Below are 21,398 nucleotides of genomic sequence, written 5' to 3' on the forward strand. Positions count from 1 at the left end.
ACATGACTGAGCCACTAACACTTTCACTTTCATAAGGAATTTAATCATAATTCACATGTTCTGATCCATGAATTAAAATGTGGGAATCTACTCTGAGGAAATCACTTGAATTTAGACAAAATCATAAGACAAAGATGTTCTATCAAAGCATTTCTATAACAATGAAAAATTTAAACAACCCAGTGTTCAAATACAGAATGAAATACTATGCAGAAATCTAAAAATAAAGGCTGAAAGGAAATAAGCCAAAATATTAACTGTAATTGCAGCAAGGAGATTAGGGGATGATTAGTTTTGGATGATTATCCTTCTATGTTGTCAATTTTTTTCAATGAGCATATATTCCTTTTATAATTTAAAAAATTATTTAAATATTGAGAGATACCCTTAATGAAATAATGGATCTGGGCAATGATCATCAGTGACTCTTAGTTGAATACGCTTTCAAATGGATGGATTAGGCTGATCCCACTGATCAATCTTAACATTATAAAAGAAAGATAACCAGACAGTACGTATCTCACAATGATATAATACACCACCTATGAAATACTCTTGTTAAAAAAGAAAATCTAGGAACTTTCCTGGTGGTCCAGTGGTTAAGAATCCACCTTGCAATGCAGCGGACACCTGCCAGATCCCTGGTCGAGGAACTAAGATTTGACATGTCCCACTCCAGTGTTCTTGCCTGGAGAATCCAAGGGACGGGGAAGCCTGGTGGGCTGCCGTCTATGGGGTCGCACAGAGTCGGACACGACTGAAGCAACTTAGCAGCAGCAGCAGAGCAAGTAAGCCCCAGGCCCAACTACTGGGCCTAAGCACCGCAACTAGAGAGTCTCAGAATTGCAATGAAAGATCCCACATGACGCAATGTGCTGCAACTACTGTAGCCCATGTGCTTAGAGCCTGTGCTTCGCAACAAGAGAAGCCACCAACACTGCAAAAGAATGAAGCCCCTGCTCACAGCCAACTAGAGAAAGTCTGCACGCAGCAACGAAGAGCGAGGCTGACAACAACAAAAAAATTTTTTAAATCTAAATGGAATCTGATCAAGCCTCAAATCAAAATAGAAGCTTCCAGAAAATATAGTTCAGAACAGAAGACCATGTTAAAAGTGACAATAAGCATACAATCAGCAAAATTTAGGAGGGAAATTCTGAAAGACAAAAAGCCAATCTCTTTAACAAACTATAAAGAAAACAAAGAGAAGAGGATACAGAGACTAAAAGAAAATTGAAAGACACTGGGACTTCTCCAGTGGTTCAGCAGCTAGGACTCGGTGCTCCCAATGCAAGGCCCAGGTTGATCCCTGGTCAGGAATCCCACATGCTGCAGCTAAAGATCCCACATGCCATAACTAAGACCCAGCACAGCCAAATGAATTAATAATAATAAAAAGGAAAGAAAGAAACTTGCAAGACATCAACCAAATGTAATACATGAACCTTGTTTGGACCCTGATTTGAACAAACCATTAAAAAAAAATTATAAGACTGAGGAAAGGGAGATGTTGACTGGTATGAAAATGGTGCTGTGGCTGTATTTTTTTTTAAAATAGTCTTTATCTTTTAGTATTACAATATTTATAGATAATCTGTCTGAAAATTGCTTCAAAAAATCTAGTGGGAGGTGGATGGGAGGAATGTTATATATAAAAAAAAGACTGGTCATATGTTGATAACTGTTGAAGCTAGAAAATGAGTTCATAGGGATTCATAATACTGCTAAACAATAAAAATTTTTAAATGGTCTCAAAATAAACCTGCTGTTCAAAGCTAATTACCGGCATACAATAGATATTGTAGGTTCAGTTCTAGACAAGTGCAAAGCAGCAAATACTGCAATAAAGCAAGTCGCATATATTTTCTGATTTCCCAATGCATATGAAAATTATATCTATACTATACTATAATCTTCTTAAATTTTTAAAAATAATTTTATTTTTGGCTGTGCTGGGTCTTGGTTACTGTGCAGGCTTTTCTCTAGTTACAGAGAGTTTGATCAGGGATCGAACCCATGTCTCCTACATTGGCAGGTGAATTCTTTACCACTGAGCCACCAACAAAGCACTCTCTTTTTTTAAATTTTATTGGAATATAGTCGATTTACAATGTTGTGTTAGTTTCAGGTGTTGAGCAAAGTGAATCAGATATATATATATCTCCATTCTTTTTTTAGATTCTTTTCCCATATAGGCCATCACAGAGTACTGAGTAGAGTTCCCTGTGCTATACAGCAGATTCTTATATTGTAGCATTTTAAGCATATAATAGCATCATGTCTAAAAAAAATAATGTACATACCTTAATTAAAAATACTTTATTGCCGGGTATATATGTATACATATGGCTGATTCACTTCACTGTACAACAGAAACTGACACAGTAGTGTAAAGCAACTATACTATTAAAAAAAAAACTTTATTGCTGAAAAGTGCTAATCATTTTCTGAGCCTTCAGTGAGTTACAGTAGTAACATTAAATATCACTGATCACAGATCACCATAACAAACAGAAGAACGAAAAAATTTGAAATATTGTAAGAACTACCAATATGTGACACAGAGACATGAAGTGAGCAAAAGCTGTTGGAGAAATGGTGCTGACAGTCTTGGTTGGCAAAGGACTACCACAAATATTTTATTTGTAAACATACACACACACACACACACACACACACACTAAAAGACAGTGCAGTAAAACAAGGTATGCCTGTAAATAAAAACAAAAAAGGAAAAGATACACATCAAACTTAACAATGGCTTCGGTCAAGTCAGTTCAGTTGCTCAGTCATGTCCGACTCTTTGCAACCCCACAGACTGCAGCACGCCAGGCTACCCTGTCCATAATCAGCTCCCAGAGCTTGCTCAGACACATGTCCATCAAGTTGGTGATGCCATCCAACCATCTCATCCTCTGTCATCTTGGACTGGGCCAAATCATGGATGAGATTTATCTGAGTAAAATTTTCCAGTGTTATAAACCAACACCACTTCAATTAAACAAATTTTTTTCCACTTAAATCTTCTATAATGAAGATGTATTGCTTAAAAAAAATTGTTAGGAGGCAAAATAGCATAATGACTAAGAGTGGAACTCCTGGATAAATGGCAAATTCCACAGCTGACATAGGAAAAGTCAAAACAACATTGTAACTTCTTTTAGTAGAAAGTAAAACTGACGGGCACATGACAAAAGGTTATACAAGGCACCTGAAAGGACTTTCACTGGTCAAATCTGGAACAATTTGAAAAGCTGCTAGAAAGAATTATGACACATTAAATTTTAAAAAATGAATTCATATCGTATTTTTTAAAAATTAATGGGGCTTCCCTGCTGGCTCAGCTGGTAAAGAATCTGCCTGCGTGCAGGAGGCCCGGGTTTGATTCCTAGGTCAGGAGGATCCCCTGGAGAACGAGATGGCAACCCACTTCAGAATTCTTGCCTTGTCCATTCTTCCATGGACAGAGGAGCCTGGCAGGTTACAGTCCATAGAGTCAGAGTCAGACACAACTGAGCGACTAATACTTTCACTTTCAATGGGAAAGGGGAAAGTTTCTCTTATAGAAGAATGGCAGGAATACAAAAAAAAAAACAAACCACCACTTACTATTATAGCAACAATTAATTTAAGCAAGATTCACCATTGGATGCTAAAACCATGGGTGAATGTCTGTTTGGGAATAGGCTATTTATACAGCCTCAGAATATATTATCCCACAGATGACATACTGATTACAAAATAAAAAGATACTTTGTGGAAGGAGATCTGGCAGACACTACCTTAGAAAGAGGATCAAATTTAACAACTCCAGTAACAAAACTGATATCATTTGCTCCCTGATGTAATATGTTACAGAGGGAACATTTGTGTTCCCCTAGTACTCATGTTGGAGAAGGCAATGGCACTCCAGTACTCTTGCCTGGAAAATCCCATGGACGGAGGAGCCTGGTAGACTGAAGTCCATGGGGTCACTAAAAGTTGGACAGAACTGAGCAACTTCACTTTCACTTTTCACTTTCAAGCATTGGAGAAGGAAATGGCAATCCACTCCAGTGTTCTTGCCTGGAGAATCCCAGGGACAGGGGAACCTGGTGGGCTGCCGTCCATGGGGTCGCACAGAGTCGGACAAGACTGAAGCAACTTAGCAGCAGCAGCAGCAATACTCATATATTGAAATCCTAATGCCCAATGTGATGGTATTAGAATATGGGACCTTCGGGTAGTGATTAGGTTGAGAGGGTGAGCCTGTGTGAATAGAATTAGTGCTACTATAAGGCACTGAAGAGACCAGAGCTCTCTCCTTCCGCCACCTGAGGACACAGCAAGACGCAGATGTCTGCAACGCATAAGAGGGCTCTCACCAGAACCCAAGCATTCTGGCACAATGATCACAGACTTCCAACCTCCAGAACCGTGAGAAATAAATTTTGGTTGTATCTGTCAGTTCAGTTCAGTTGCTCAGTCGTGTCTGACTCTTTGCAACCCCATGAATTGCAGCCCGCCAGGCTTCCCTGTCCATCACCAACTCCCAGAGCCGGCCCAAAATCATGTCCATTGAGTCAGTGATGCCATCCAACCATTGTTGTTGCCATCCAACAACCAGTTGTATATAAATCACTCAATCTATGGTACTTTGTTGGAGCAGTCCAAGCTGAAAAAGACATGATGCACTTAGAGGAATATAACATTCTCTTTGTTATCATTCCTGCCCAAAAGATTTTAACATAAATTTAATCATAAGAAAACATGAGACAAATCCAAAGTGAGTAATATCCTAGAAGGAAAAGCCAGAGAGGACAAATTCCGTATTCTGTGAAGAAGCTCTGCCCAGGTCTCTGGCTGACTCTAGAACCATTCATGAAATAAACAGACTGCAGTTAAGGATAAATAACCAAACTGAGATTTGAACTGCTTCTCCACACAAGAGTGTGTAGTTGATTCTAATCCAGTGAACTGTCTAATGAAACAAAATACTTTTCTGAGATATAAAACACATGCTAGAACACCCACAATGTAAATTCACAAGTTCCAGGATACAATCCCTATTTGACATACAAGGAGAATCAGGAAAATGTGACTTGTTTTCAATTTAGAGGGGTACAACCATTTGAATGACTTCTTATCAGAAGCTATGGAAGCTAGAAGATAGTGGAACAAAACCTTTAGTTGCTAAAAGGGAAAAACCTATCAACCCCAAATTCTATATTCAGTGAAGACTTCCTTCATGAATGATGACAAGGCCCTCAAACATATTTGTTGGATTGAGTGTTTTGGAGTTAAATCATATAGAACTCAATTGATGATATTTGAACAGAACAGTGCCCTATGAACAGGATTTCAGAAATGCAGATGAATCCTAAATGGATGTCAGAGATGTAGTACTTGAAAAAAAAAATGGCAGCATTTGATAATTCAAAAGATATTGATCATAAGAAGTTGAACTCCAATGACTGAAAAAACTAATATAATATTAATAGAACTAAGAAAATCAGAAAGAAGAGCTAGATATGGAGTTAAAAGATGAATTCTGATCTGACTGGTTCTCTTTGAAAACCAAGCTCAACATTAACTTTTGGAAAAAAGTCACATTTTAAATTTCATACTAGTTATATTAATAAAATAGCATTTGCTTATTAATTTATCTTAACAATGCAATGGTTAAGGCAAAGATTAAAAAATAAGTAAAAGAGTTAAAAGTCAGACAAACAGAATTTTAAAATATATAAACTTAAAAAAAAAAGAATGATGGTGAAATCAATACATTTTCCAGATAAATAAATTATTAAGCAATTATTATGGAAGTTTGTTGCCAGCAGGTCCACACTGTAAGAAATACTAAAGGCAATTCTTCAGACTGAAAGGGATCATCAAGAACTGAAGAATATAAAAAATGGTAAATATCTAGAAAAGATCATTTTCCTCTTAATTTCTTTACAATCCACAGCAAAAAACTGTAACATTGTTTTACAGGATTTATAATATATGTAGATATATGACAACTACAGCATAAGAGAAAGGGTAAGGTAGTAAATGGACTTTTATAGTTATAAGATTTCTATACTCTTCATAAAGTGGTATTAACTCTAAGCAGACTGTGGAAGACTACCTTCTGCCAAGAGTAGCCACTAAAAATAGTTATAGCTTTAAAAAATAAAAGTGAAAAAAAGTAATTTTATAATTCCAATAATCAAAAGAAGATAAAAAATAAGAAAAAAAACAAAAGAGACAAAAATTTAAAAACAAAATGGTAGACCTAAATCTAATCACATAATTAAACAATTAATTTTCCAATTAAAAATTAGTGTCAGAATGGGTAAAAAGCATGACTCAACGATACAGTGTCTACAAGACACATACTTTAAAAATATATGTATATATATTTTTTCATGTTAAAAGTGAGCTTTCCTGGTGGCTCAACTGGTAAAGAATCCACTGCGATGTGGGAGACCTGGGTTTGATCCCTGGGTTGGGAAGATCCCCTGGAGAAGGGAATGGCTACCCACTCCAGTATTCTGGCTTGGAGAATTCCATGGACTATACATATACAGTTCACGGGGTAGCAAAGAGTTGGACACGACTGAGCAACTTTCACTTTCACGTTAAAAGTAAACGTCCAGAAAAACATACACTAGGCAAGCAGCAGGCATAAAAGAGCTGAAATGGCTAGAATTGTCTAGTTGTTCTATCAGATAAAATACACTTCAAGAAACAGAACATTACCAGAAACAGTTGTTCTGTCAGATAAAATACACTTCAAGAAACAGAACATTACCAGAAACAAAGCTGGAAACTAACTTAGCGCCACTCAGCAGTGGCCACAGGACTGGAAAAGGTCAGTTTTCATTCCAATCCCGAAGAAAGGCAATGCCAAAGAATGCTCAAACTACCACACAATTGCATTCATCTCACACACTAGCAAAGTAACGCTCAAAATTCTCCAAGTCAAGCTTCAACAGTACGTGAACCATGAACTTCCAGATGTTCAAGCTGGTTTTAGAAAAGGTAGAGGAACCAGAGATCAAATTGCCAACATCCGCAGGATCATGGAAAAAGCAAGAGAGTTCCAGAAAAACATCTATTTCTGCTTTATTGACTATGCCAAAGCCTTTGACTGTGTGGATCATAATAAACTGTGGAAAATTCTGAAAGAGATGGGAATACCAGACCATCTGACCTGCCTCTTGAGAAACCTATATGAAGGTCAGGAAGCAACAGTTAGAACTGGACATGGAACAACAGACTGGTTCCAAATAGGAAAAGGAGTACGTCAAGGCTGTAAACTGTCATCCTGCTTATTTAACTTCTATGCAGAGTACATCACGAGAAACGCTGGGCTGGATGAAGCACAAGCTGGAATCAAGACTGCTGGGAGAAATATCAGTAACCTCAGATATACAGATGACACCACCCTTATGGGAGAAAGTGAAGAAGAACTAAAGAGCCTCTTGATGAAGGTGAAAGAGGAGAGTGAAAAAGTTGGCTTAAAGCTCAACGTTCAGAAAACGAAGATCATGGCATCTGGTCCCATCACTTCATGGCAAATACATGGAGAAATGGTGAAAACGGTGTCAGACTTCATTTTCTTGGGCTCCAAAATCACTGCAGATGGTGACTGCAGCCATGAAATTAAAAGACGCTTACTCCTTGGAAGGAAAGTTACGACCAACCTAGACAGCATATTAAAAAGCAAAGACATTACTTTGCCAACAAAGGTCTGTCTAGTCAAGTGTTTTTCCAGTAGTTACGTATGGATGTGAGAGTTGGACTATAAGGAAAGCTGAGCGCCGAAGAATTGATGCTTTTGAACTGTGGTGTTGGAAAAGACTCTTGAGAGTCTCTGGGACCGCAAGGAGATCAAACCAGTCCATCCTAAAGGAAATCAGCCCTGAATGTTCACTGGAAGGACTGATGTTGAAGCTGAAACTCCAGTATTTTGGCCACCTGATGCAAAGAGCTGACTCATTTGAAAAGACCCTGATGCTGGGAAAGATTGAAGGCAGGAGGAGAAGGGGATAACAGAGGATGAGATGGTTGGATGGCATCACCGACTCAATGGACATGACTTTGAGTAAACTCCGGGAGTTGGTGGTGGACAGGGAGGCCTGGCGTACTGCAGTCCATGGGGTCGCAAAGAGTCAGACACAACTGAGCAATTGAACTTAACTGAACTAAAGTAATGTATAAGTTGGCTTTTAAATCTCTATGGAAATGCAAAAGCCTAGAATGTCCACAGTAGTCTTTAAAAAGAACAAAGCAAACTTTTGCTAGCTGATGTCAAGACTTTCTATGAAACTATTATAATCAAGATATCTGGGGTACTACAAATATAACAGAACCCAAACACAAGCCTTACTTACTTAGTCATTTGATCATCTACAAAAGCACCAAGGTAATCCAATGAGAAAGGGAAGTCTTTTCAACAAAAAGGCCTGGAATAACTAGATATGCATATGTAATAAATAAACCTCAACCCTTACTGCAACCATACACAAAAATCAATTCAAGACATATCATAAGCCTGAAGAGAATAACCATAAAAGAAAAAAAATTAATAAATTAGACTCCATCTTAAAAGTTCCACTCATCAAGACACCTATAAGAAAATGAATAGGCAAGTCAGACTAGAAGAAAATATCTGTACAACATACTATTTACAAATGACTGGAATTTAGGACATATAGAAAATCCCATCTGGATAATAAAAAGTCAAATAATCCAACTTACTAGTTCAGTAAATTTTGACAGTTACTTACTTCTCCCTGGGGGTGATACAATGTAATTTGCAAGGTTGCTGCAAAGATCAGGTGAGATAAAGATAAGCACGCAAGTTCACAGTGCCTAGCACAAAGCAGTAGTAATAGTAGGTGTCATTATAAAGACCAGGAATATGTTATATACTCATGAATTTCAACATTTTTTTCTAAACAAGAGAATCCTGTTTCCAAATAAAACCTCATTCCAGACCCTATAAATAAAATACATAAAAGTAGAGCTCTGGATGAATGGGTAGTGAAGGTGGACTATAACAACAATATTAGCGCTGGCCTACCCGCTGTTACCCCAAATCCCCAGAACTCTAATGATCTACAAAACACACTGAGAAAAGCCAATGCGGAAGAACAGGGACATTCCAATTATGGTCTGATTACCTATTTTTATAAATAAACTTTAATTGGAACAAAGCCATCTTGTGCGTGCATGCTAAGTTGCTTCAGTCATGTCCAACTCTGTGTGACCCTATGGACAATATCCCATCAGGCTCCTTTGTCCAAGGGATTTTTCCAGGCAAGAATACTGGAGTGGGTTGCCATGCCCCCCTCCAGGGGATTTTCCCAACCCAGGGATCAAACCCACATCTTTATGTCTCCTGCTCTGGCAGGTTGGTTCTTTACCACTACTGCTACCTGGGAAGCCCATTCACTTACATATTGTCTATGGTTGCTTTCATACTATAACGGCAGAGCTGAGAAGCTGTGACAGAGCCCATAAGGCGTGTGAAATCTAAAATATTTTCTACGTGTCTCTTTAAGAAAAGTCTGTCAGATGAAACAGTGACCATGAGTTGATGACTGGGCAGCGCATGGGGGTTTCAAGGCACTAATATTCCTTCCATTTTTATGTCTGAAATGTTCTTGTAATTAATATAAACATGCACACACAAAGTCCTTTTGCAAGACAATAATCAAAGTTAAACTGGCCATTGTCTTTTTAAGAAACTGGTATGAAAGACATGTGGCACCAATAAAAGAACCTGGAAAAAACCCAAAGAGGTGGTTAAAAACTATTAATGACAACCTAACCCAGTGGCTAAATTATAATTTAATTATAAATTATATATTTATATATACTTATATAAATTATAATTAATTATAATTAGATTATAAATCTAATCCAGAGCCTAAATTAAGATAATACTCAATGAGCTTCATATGGAGAAAAACCTCCCTATGAAATAAATTTCTCTGAATTTTACTAGTGGCTAGCTTTATCAAGGTTCCTACAAAAGTGAAATGGATGACAATGGAGCATAATAAAAACATACAAGCTCTTTAAAATGTTTTCATAGTATGTACAAAAGAATATATATGCAAATTAATCACCCAACTTAAGAAATACACTGTTATCAACACTGATTAGCTAACTGTGCTTCTTCCTGATTCCATCGTCTGTCTCTACCCACTCCTAGTAGCAAGAAGACTTCAGTCTCAAAATTGTTATTATTACTTTGTTATTCTATAAAACCACAGTTTTACTATAAATTCTTAAAACAAAATGTTGACTATCATACTGTATTCAGTAATCTTAAATTTTTTTAAAAATCTGAATATTTCTGGATGATTCTCTGGAGTACAAGCTTTTGAATTAAAGCTGGTTGCATATCTGAGTTCTTGACACTTATCATGGATGTGACCTTGGGGAAATTATTTTCCCATCAAGCCTTCATTTCCTACTACAAAAGATTGTTGTGAGAATTAAAACAGAATATACGAAAAGGGCAGTTTCTGGTATATAGCAGATGCTCATAAATGGTAGCTGTACTGGGTATGATTTATAAAGACTTGACAAATTAAACCCTTTTACTTAATGGGAAAACAAATCTATCTTGCTATCAAGTGCTCCCTTTATATTAGGCCATTAGAAAATTCCTTAGTAACAAGTCTGTGAATGGTCAATCTCCATAGCCACCACCAGAAGTAATTCTGATAGTTCATCTGTTCCTTTGACTTTGCACACATGTTTTCAGAGATGACCTATGTCATATCAACTCTGTTCACCAGAAAATAGTCTGAATCCATCAAGCAGTTTCTTCTAGGTAACTGAAAAGCTGACAAGGTCAATTCTGATGAGATCAGATTTCATGCTTGCATTCAAGGGTGAAGGATTGCACTCTGCCTTCCTAAAACTGAGGCTTATATGCTCTCCTCGATACTTTCCCCGACTGTGTGTCTCCATCTCTACACACAGAAAGGCAGAGAGAAAATAGCAGTGCAGTGAAGGAAAATGCTAGCTCCGGAGTCAGGCAGACTTGGGTTTGGACTCTGACTCTGTTGCTTAACTATCTGATGCTGGACAAGAACTAAACCTCTCTAATACCAGATTCCTCATGGATAAAATGGAAATAACAAAAATAGTTAACCTCTAAGAGTCCCTTGGACTGCAAGGAGATCCAACCAGTCCATTCTAAAGGAGATTAGTCCTGGGTGTTCACTGGAAGGACTGATGCTAAAGCTGAAACTCCAATACTTTGGCCACCTCATGCGAAGAGCTGACTCATTGGAAAAGACTCTGATGCTGGGAGGGATTAGGGGCAGGAGGAGAAGGGGACGACAGAGGATGAGATGGCTTGATGGCATCACCGACTCAATGGACATGAGTCTGAGTGAACTCCGGGAGTTGGTGATGGACAGGGAGGCCTGGCGTGCTGCAGTTCATGGGGTCGCAAAGAGTCGGACACAACTGAGAGACTGAACTGAACTGAACTGAAGATAATTATAGTCCTGACTGTGGTTCTATGAAAATTATAATGGAGATAACTCACCTAATATTAATTTCTTGAACTTTCTTCTTTCTTAAAATGCTCTAGATGCCTGAATAAAATGTGTGACTAAATCATGAAGTGAGAGAACTTCTCTCAAGTAGTTTTTAGCTGTTAATATTCCTTCAACACATAGTGCTTTGGGTATTATTCAGGTGTTAATAAGAGCTATTTTATTTTTTCAAGGAAGGAATAAGCACATCTAGAACAAAAAAACATGCTAAAAGAAATCCTGATGTCTGGCTCTTTAGCAGCAAGTCACAATGAGTAGGGATAACTAAAACAAAGACAAAGTCAAGGTTTAGAGGAACAAAATGGGAAGAGTGAAGACACTGAGGACTAAAGCAGACATGGATTGCAGTGACACTGCCATTTCACATGCCACATCATACAAGGAAATGTTCTACAGAAAGGGGGAACAAAAATTATCAGAAGACAATTCAGATGACAAGCATGGAGGAATGCGACAGGACCACACAGTTTTGTTACATTATTCATACAAGAGGAGAGAGTTGCATAAGAGAGAGTTACAAGCAATGGAACATCACAAATCTGGAATGGAGGTACTTGGTCTAAGGGTTCATCCAGTGGCTAAAAGTTATGATGTATTTCTATGTCAGTAGGTGTTCAAATAAGATGATGGCCTCTACAGAAACACTTAACAGTCTGGAGTCAAGTCTATCAAAGACAAATCTACTTTAGATGTATTACTTCCAGCTCGTACTGACCTCTGTACTAGACCACCATCTCTTCCTACCTCTCAGGTTCCTTCTCCCACTATCAGCAGCAATGCATTTTTTACAATTTCTTCTTGAAGCCCTCTCCCTAATTGTATGGATTCCAATACTCTTTTCTCCATACCAGTGCCAAAGATTAGGGATCTTTCTACAGGATCAGCCCTGCCTCTGCTGGGATGGTACGGGGAGGGAGGTGGGACGGGGATTCAGGATGGGGAACACATGTATACCTGTGGCAGATTCATGTTGATGTATGGCAAAACCAATACAATATTGTAAAGTAATTAACCTCCAATTTAAATAAATTTATATTAAAAAAAAAGAAATAAAAGCTCTGACTGTTTAAACACAAGAAGGGGGTGCTGTGCCAGGCTGCACAAATTTGTAAACTTGGTAAGAACTGATGGGTGGGTAGTAAAAACCTGGAAAGCACCTTTGAAGCAAAAGACAAATACCATTCTAAAGAACTTACATAAATTGATAAGAAAAATATTAAGAACCCAATAGATACTTGGGAAAGTTCAGATAACAATTTTTCAAAGAATACAAGTTGGCTTTTTAAAAAAAGAAACAAATTCAACAGTACTAATCAAAGAAATATAAAATATAATGAAATATCACTGATTATCTAATGAATATACCATGCTTTAAGAAATAAAAAAAGAAAACGTACCATTTCTCAGTATTTGTAATGGTGTGGTGAAAGGAAAATTGTTATTTGCTGCCAATGAGAATTTAAACTAGTAGAATCTTCTGAAAACAGTCTTAAAACTTTATACATATAATCCAGTAATTTTACTTTTTGTAGTGTGGTTTAAAGAAAAAATCAGAAACTCAGACAATTTACACCTAACAAGGCTTATTGCTATTTTAGATGCACATTTTCAATAAAGGGGGGGGTGGTTAAAAACACACACCTGATATTAGTGCCTCTATTTTAGCATTTCAACTAATTTGTATCATATTTAGTCATGTCCAAGCCTGTCTGCCTCACTGGACTGTGAATTTCCTGAATACAAATTTAAGGTTCAATCAGCTCTGTGAGCACTTATCACCTTATCACCCGTGAACACTCCCAGCACCTAACACAAAACTTCATTAACAGCAAATTAATCAATGACTAACTTCAAAGACACATAAACACAGATAAAGGACATGAACAAACACTAAATTTATAACTGACCTAATTTTTCCACAATTTGGAATAAACTCAATTCCATGAGATTATTATAGGAATGAGTTAATAGACCGCTGTAATTACAACCTACAGTCATGCTCCTTTATCCTTTCTTCTTACCTGGAACATAGATTTAAGGTCTAGAGATAGAACAGCCATCTTGAAACCATAAGTCAAGAACCTACAAGTCAAGGACTGTAGAGCTGAAACAGAAAAGCTTTGGTCCTCATTATGTCACTGGGCCACTACCTCACTCCAGATATCTTGTTATGTAAGAAAAAGAAAACTTACATGTTAAACTCACTTAATTACATTAATTAATATGGTGTTTTCTGTTATCAGAATTGATAAAATTTTCTGATAGATACTAACAGGGTTTTCCGTTACTTGTTCTGACATATTAATAAATGATACATAACCATTCACTTGATAATAGTAACTAAACCAGGGGTGGTTACTTAAATAAAGACCATCAGAGTCTTTCTTAGATTGATTTATGGCCTCAGGAGAAAGAACTCCTTTTTTCCCATTAAAGGCTAAAACTCTATGGCTACTGGCAGACACTTTGCCTGTCCCTTAACAACAACAAAGTCTATCTGTTGAATAGAGAAAAGTAGAGTCAAAAGACAGAGAAACATCATCTCAGCTCCCAGATCTGGCTCAGCCTGAAGCCTATCCCAGGTTTCCCAATTATTATGCAAACTACATTCTCTTTTTTGCTTAAGATTACCAGGGCTTCCCTGGTGGCTCATATGCTAATGAATTTGTCTGCAATGAAGGAGACTTGGGTTTGATTCCTGCGTTGGGAAGATCCTCTGAAAGAAGGGAATGGCTACCGACTCAAGTATTCTTGCCTGGAGAATTCCATGGACAGAGGAGAGCCTAGCAGGCTACCGTTCATGGGGTTGCAAAGAGTCAGACATAACCGAGTGACCAACACTTTCACTTTTCACTTGAATTGTATTTCCAACACTTGCACCCAAAAGAGTCCTATATACTACACTGGAGTAAACACATTGATAATTTTTTACAGGTTGAAAAAAACCCTTGTTCTATATTAACTCATATAATTCAAGTTACATTTGTCATTCTCCAACTGCTTACTATTTATTTTCATTATGTCCATATTACAACCACACTGAATTGTGTGCTCTTTTGTACACCTTTCATGTTTTCCTATTTATATGATTTGATTTTTGCCTGCTGTTTTACATTAATACCTTTCTTCTAAATCTCTAATCACATTTCTTCTGAAACACCACAGAATTTATCTTTATGCCCCTTAGTAGTTTTGATCTTGCATTACAGTTATTCATGTGTATGTCTTATCTACCCAACAGTACTATAATCTCACTTTGGATATGTATATCTCCCCACAGGTCAGTGTGTTTCCATAATTCATGCTATTTCTACTAAACTTAAGCTACTTCCTAACAATACACCTAACTACTGACATGTATTATTAACACCTCTATAGTTAGTTGTCAACAGTGATATACTTAATCCTCCTAGATACAAAAGCCACATTAATACAAGTGAGAAGACTGAATGGGAGTACAAATTACATTCAGGTAGGCAAATACACATATATAAAACTGAAAAAGTCAACTCTGTTCAATTTAAGAAATGTTTTACCTAGAGACGTTCAGGTCTTCTGATTTTTGCTGAGTCACCCACATCAAACCTATTCTGCTGCTGCTGCTGCTAAGTTGCTTCAGTCGTGTCCGACTCTGTGCAACCCCAAAGACGGCAGCCCACCAGGCTCTCCCGCCCCTGGGATTCTCCAGGCAAGAACACTGGAGTGGGCTGCCATCTCCTCCAATGCATGAAAGTGAAAGTGAAAGTGAAGTCGCTCAGTCGTGTCCGACTCGTAGCGACCCCATGGACTGCAGCCTACCAGGCTCCTCTGTCCATGGGATTTTCCAGGCAAGAGTACTGGAGTGGGGTGCCATTGCCTTCTCCGAAACCTATTCTAGGTCTCAGTATTTCTCTGATAGTTCTCAGGCAAATCTCTATTAAGGATTCTTACCTCCACCCGTATAGTCAAAGCTATGGTTTTTCTAGTACTCATGTATGGATGTGAGAGTTGGACTATAAAGAAAGCTGAGCACTGAAGAATTGATGCTTTTGAACTGTGGTGTTGGACAAGAGTCTTGAGAGTCCTCTGGACTGCAAGGAGATCAAACCAGTAGGAAATCAATCCTGAATATTCGATTGGAAGGACTGATGCTGAAGCTGAAGATCCAATACTTTGGCCTGATGCAAAGAGCTGATTCATTAGAAAAGACCCTGATGCTGGGAAAGACTGAAGGCAGGAGAAGGGGATGACCCAGGACAAGATGGCTGGATGGCATCACCAACTCAATGGACATGAGTTTGAGCAAGTTCTGGCAGACGGTGAAGGGCAGAGAAGCCTCGCGTGCTGCAGTCCATGGGATCACAAAGAATCAGACATGACGGAGCAACTGAACAACAATCCATGCACTTACCCACCATTATGTTTCCATGAAATATCCATGAAGAGAAAATTCACTCCTAGCAGTATTCACACCTCTGTATCTAGGCCCAAAGAGTATAGTTAATGCCTTCAGCTTTCCTAACTCCACTAGGATCTATTTCTCACTAACTTATTCTTAGCACTTTGGCCCTAATGCATTTCCCTGTCTTTCATCCTTCTTTTAGCTCTAGCTGAAATATTGAACAATAATAGCAGCTACCATTTATTGAATATCTAAAACAATCCAGACACAGTGCTGGGTACTTTATAAAAGTATTTCTGATTCTCATGACAATACTAATGATGCTAGACTAATTTTACAAATAAGGAACCTGATCCTCAAAGAGTAAGGTAATTTGACAAATATTACCCAGCTGACCAGTATTACAGCTGCAATTTAAGTTCAGATCTACCTAGTTCCAAGCCCATGTTTCTCTCACTATATCATATTACCAAAAATAAAACACTGGCTGTTCTCATAGCTTCTACCCTTGTCAATCAACAATCTATTCATACAGCATCCAGAGTGAACCTTTGTTCAAATATTAATTCATTTTTTTTTTTTGCTCAAATCCCTCCAATGTTTCCTTATTTAAAAGTTCAAGTTCCTCACTAATGACCTACGAGTTCTACGTGATCTGTTCACTTGTCCCCTCCCCAGTTATCTCTCTGGTTTTGTTAATCTCTCCTTCACTCTACTCCAGCCACACTGGCTTCTCTGTCATTCCCCATACACACCAAGGCTGTTCACACCTCAGGGTCTCTGAACTTACTGTTCCCACTGCCTGTACTGTTCCCACTCTCTCCTCTCCACTTAAAATTCTCCTACCTCATTCCCTCACTCGGGCCTCTGTTCAAATGTCACCTTCCCAACATAAACTTCTACACCACCTATTTTAAACTGCCACCTCCTGTCCTCAGTACTCTCTATTCCTCTCTTCTTTTGATTTCTTTCTCTAAAATACTTATCAACATGACATATTATAGGGGGCTTCTTGGGTAGCTCAAACATTAAAGAATCTGCCTGCAATGCAGGAGACCTGAGTTCAATCTCTGGGTTGGGAAGATCCCCTGGAGAAGGTAATAGCAACCCACTCCAGTATTCTTGCCTGGAGAATTCCATGGATAGAGGAGCCTGGACAGCTACTCTCCAGGGGGTCACAGAGTCAGACACAACTGAATGACTAACACTTTCACTTTCTTTCTCTCAGACGTATTATATGTTTGTTCACTGAAGTAGTCTACTACTAGAATACATCTCTGACAACATGGACTTTGTATATTCTGTTGACTATACCTGCCATGTATTAATAGTAGGCATTTAATAAGTATTTATTGGATGAGTAAATGAATACCTTTTTTTTCCTACATGTTTAATAAAACAAGCCAATGATGGCTCAGTGGTAAAAAAAAAAAAAAAAAAAAAAAACCTGCCTGCCAATGCAGGAGACACAGGTTCAATCCCTGATTCAGGAAGATTCTACATGGTGGGGTGCAACTAAGCCCATATGCCACAACTACTGAGCCTGTGCTCTAGAGCCTTGGAGCCACAACTACTGAGCCCATGTACCACAACTACTGAACCCTGCATACCCTAAAGCTCATGCTCTGCAACAAGAAAAGCCACTGCAATGAAAAGCCTGCACACCATAACTAGAGTGTAGCCCCCGCACTCTGTAGCTAGAGAAAAGCTTGCACAGCAACAAAGACCCAGCACAGCCGAAAATAAAATAAATAAAATTACAAAAAGGAAAAAATTATCTCAAAGACATTCTCCAGAAAGCAAATGTAAAGGCAACCTGCTTCTGTCACAGTTTAGACTGATTTAACAAATCATCTCTCTTCAAACAATGCCTTTAAAGAACACTCTAATTTTTCCACAGCTGTGAATAGACAGCCATGTCATTGAGCAACAAACTGAGCAGACTGAGCCAACTCAACCAGAGTGTAGTATTATAATCAAATAAAACTTACAGCAAAGTTAATCAGACACATATTTAATGATATGCATAATTGTTATTGTGCTGCACGGTAACAGGCATAAATGGTAGATACTTCATGTAAATGACTCTAATTACTATTTCTTTTACACAGCCAAACCAAGCATGTCTAGGATCAGATTCAGGGAAAAACAGGAAGAAGAGGAAAGCTGGATCCTTAGCTCTGGAAAAAAAGTCCTCTCTTATTCCATACCCTTAGGCATTTGGCTAATGGTCTCTCATCCTGAGGTAATGTGTAAAACTCTTTCCCCTCCATTGTAGGAGAGGCTTCCGTTCACCAAAGATTAAAATATTAGGCTGAGGACAGCCCTCTCTCTTCAGTCATAAGGCTGAGAGGAACCAGAACAAACACTACAGTACATCGCAAGGAAGACAGGACAGGCAAGCTGGCAGAGAAACCAAATGACAGCAAATTCACTTAAGACCTACTATATGCCAGTCACACTAGTACATGTTTCACATAATTCATCTAATATACTTCCCGTACCCCACCTTAGAGCTGGCAAGCTCAGTCCCCAGGAAAGCAGAGGAATAAGCAGCGAGAGCGACATTTTTTGTGAGGACTCCTTGATCCAAATTTTCCTGTAAGGCCTAAATAATGTCACCAGAAAGGGTAATTTAGGTAAGCTAACATTACTAGGAAGATTAAGAGGAAGCTGCTATTTAGTGGCCGTTTCCCTTGCTTCCTACCTTATCTAACCCATAGGAGGATAAAGGGCCCCCTGCTCTCCTATGGGTTTGTCCAAACCTATCCAGCTGAGGCTAAGCCCACTATTCTCTGGCAATATCATCCTTGTTCATTGCAGCTCTCCTTTTTCCTGGTGCACTTACTGTCAGGGTACACATATTCACTTTGTGCCATCTTATAATTAATTTCTTAGGTTAATGCTTATCTCCCCAATGACACTGCTGCTGCTGCTAAGTTGATTCAGTCATGTCTGACTCTGTACAACCCCATAGATGGCAGCCTACCAGGCTCCCCGTCCCTGGGATTGTCCAGGCAAGAATACTGGAGTGGGTTGCCATTTCCTTCTCCAATGCATGAAAGTGAAAAGTGAAAGGGAAGTCACTCAGTCGTGTCCGACTCTTAGCGACCCCACGGACTGCAGCCCACCAGGCTCCTCCGTCCATGGGATTTTCCAGGCAAGAAATGGAGTGGGGTGCCACTGCCTTCTCCACCCCAATGACACTATAATAAGCTCCTTACTGACAGAAACCTTGTCTTAAACTTCTTTAGTAACCCACACAAGGTCAAGCATCATTTTAAAAAAAGGTGTTTCTATTAAGTATTTGGATGAATTAAAGTAGGTAGGCAATAGGTAGTATAATAAAAATAAATTTCTGGTTCTAGGTAAACAAGCTGGTGTTGAAAAGAAGTTTGCGGTATTCTAACATGTCTTCATCATACTTTTGGATTTTTCCTTTGGGGAGGCAGGGAGCCTGTGCAATGTGACATGCAGGATCCCTGACCCAGGATTGAGCCTGTGCCCCCTGCTGTGGAACCACAGTCTTTTAACCACTGGATCACCAAGGAAGTCCCTGAACTAATTTTTAAAATGAATTTCCTCAAAAAAAGTATGACTGTCATTTGGGATACTGCAGACATCTTTGGATGGAGGTCTGAGACATTTGGATTAGAGCTACAAGACATACAGTGTCAAGAGTATAAGAGCTTCCAAATATATTGGAAAATACACTTAAATCTATAATGTTTGAAAAAATCCTCAAGACCCAGAGTGTAAATCCAACTGAGCAGCAATACACAGGATCACTGGCCCAGTGGATTTGAGAACTTGAAAGACTTCCTGAACGGATAACAATCCAAGTCTCAGTCTACTTTGCCTACCTGATGGTGTCAGCTTCTCAACAAGTTCAATGAGAATAACCTGATTCTGGTGGTATACATCTGCATTAGGTTTGAGAAAACTTATAAACAAGCCTGAATCAAGTATCTGGTGTTATGAGTTGCCCCACCACACCCCATAAGGAAGAAAAAGATTAAAAGCAAGTATCATAAAGCTGAAAGATATCTGACAAAGATGAATACCAAAGCTTCCTGTTTAAGCACAAACTATCAGTGTTCTGTCTAGGAGATGTCACTAAAGTCTACTCAATACTACTTTTTACCTTTTAATTATGACTGGAAGAAATTCATCTATTCGTAGAGCTCAACGGAGATTCAGTTTCTCAAACTCGTTTATTTCTGAACCTCAGTGCTGAGTGGGGTGTTGACTCAGTAACTAATACCAGTTGGGTAAGCATGTTCAGTGAGATAGACAAAACAGTCTCTCCCTTCTCTGGTCACCAAAGGTCCAGCCTTAGAACTCTTTCAGTCACTAAAACTCTCTACTAAAAATCAAACTAAAGAGTTATATCAAAGTAAAACTGCATCTAAAATCCTAATCCTACAGTGCTCTTCAATTAAAGGAGTTGACCAGATTTAGGTCTTCAACTTTCAGAGTATTTAAAAGACTACAGTGTTATTCATAAAAATCCTTAAAAATCATGACAAAATATCTGACCTAGTAATTCCACTACTGGGAACAATAATAGCAGCTCAAAGTTCTTAAGCACTTACTATGTGTTAGGCACTGTACTGAACGCTTTACTTAAAATACCTCATTTAACCTCATAAAAACCAAGTAAGGTCATTTCTATTGGTTGACAGATGCATGAATAGAAACTAGCACATGGTCACAGAGTAGTAAGTGACAGAGGTAGGACTCAGTCTCAGACTGACTGGACTGTGGAGCCCATCTTTTTCTCATTACCAACCAAACTAAAAATATATCCTTAAAAAATAACCCCAAAATATAGCAACAATTTTTGGCATAAAAAGTTCAGTGTCATGTAAGTATAACATGGCAACATGAAGCTTTCTAAATATACGACAAGTAAATTAAGGCACTTTGCATTACAGAATATTATATTAAATATTTTAATATAATATTAAAAATATTTTTACACCTAACTTTTAGTGACATGGGAAAACTTTAATGCTATAAGTAGAAAAAACAAAAGAGAATTTTACATACAGTCAGATCTCAACTATGTAAAAAATATATCTGTACACAGAAAGATCTAAATTTACTGCTAAATAAAAAAAAAGCAAACTACAGAATTATATATGGCATGGTCCCATTTATGTAAATAGTGCTTGACTCATTTCAAGTACTCAATAAATGTACACTATTATTATTATTTGTACTAAAAATGAACAGGTACTACTTTACAATTAGAAAAATCAACAAATTTATTTAAATTATAAGTTTAGGTACTTCCTTATTTAATTAATGAGAAGTGTATAACATCAGAAAAGTTAAATAACATGTGTCTTTCTTTCCCATACCTCACAATTATACAATTTCAGATTAAACATCTCCAAGTGATGGGAACCAAGTAGAACTGAGAAAACTGTTGCAACATTTCTAATCTTCTAATGGATGGT

At 38.1% G+C, this 21,398-nt stretch overlaps 1 protein-coding gene across 6 annotated transcripts in view; it reads right to left on the bottom strand.

Annotated features, from left to right (window-relative positions):
• Window positions 1-21,398, bottom strand: part of UIMC1 (ubiquitin interaction motif containing 1) — a 137,846-nt gene that overhangs the window by 19,886 nt on the left and 96,562 nt on the right. The gene's annotated exons all lie outside the window — the stretch shown is intronic.

This window comes from Bos javanicus, chromosome 7 (genome assembly GCF_032452875.1).
Source record: "Bos javanicus breed banteng chromosome 7, ARS-OSU_banteng_1.0, whole genome shotgun sequence".
In the NCBI taxonomy this organism is placed as follows: domain Eukaryota; kingdom Metazoa; phylum Chordata; class Mammalia; order Artiodactyla; family Bovidae; genus Bos; species Bos javanicus.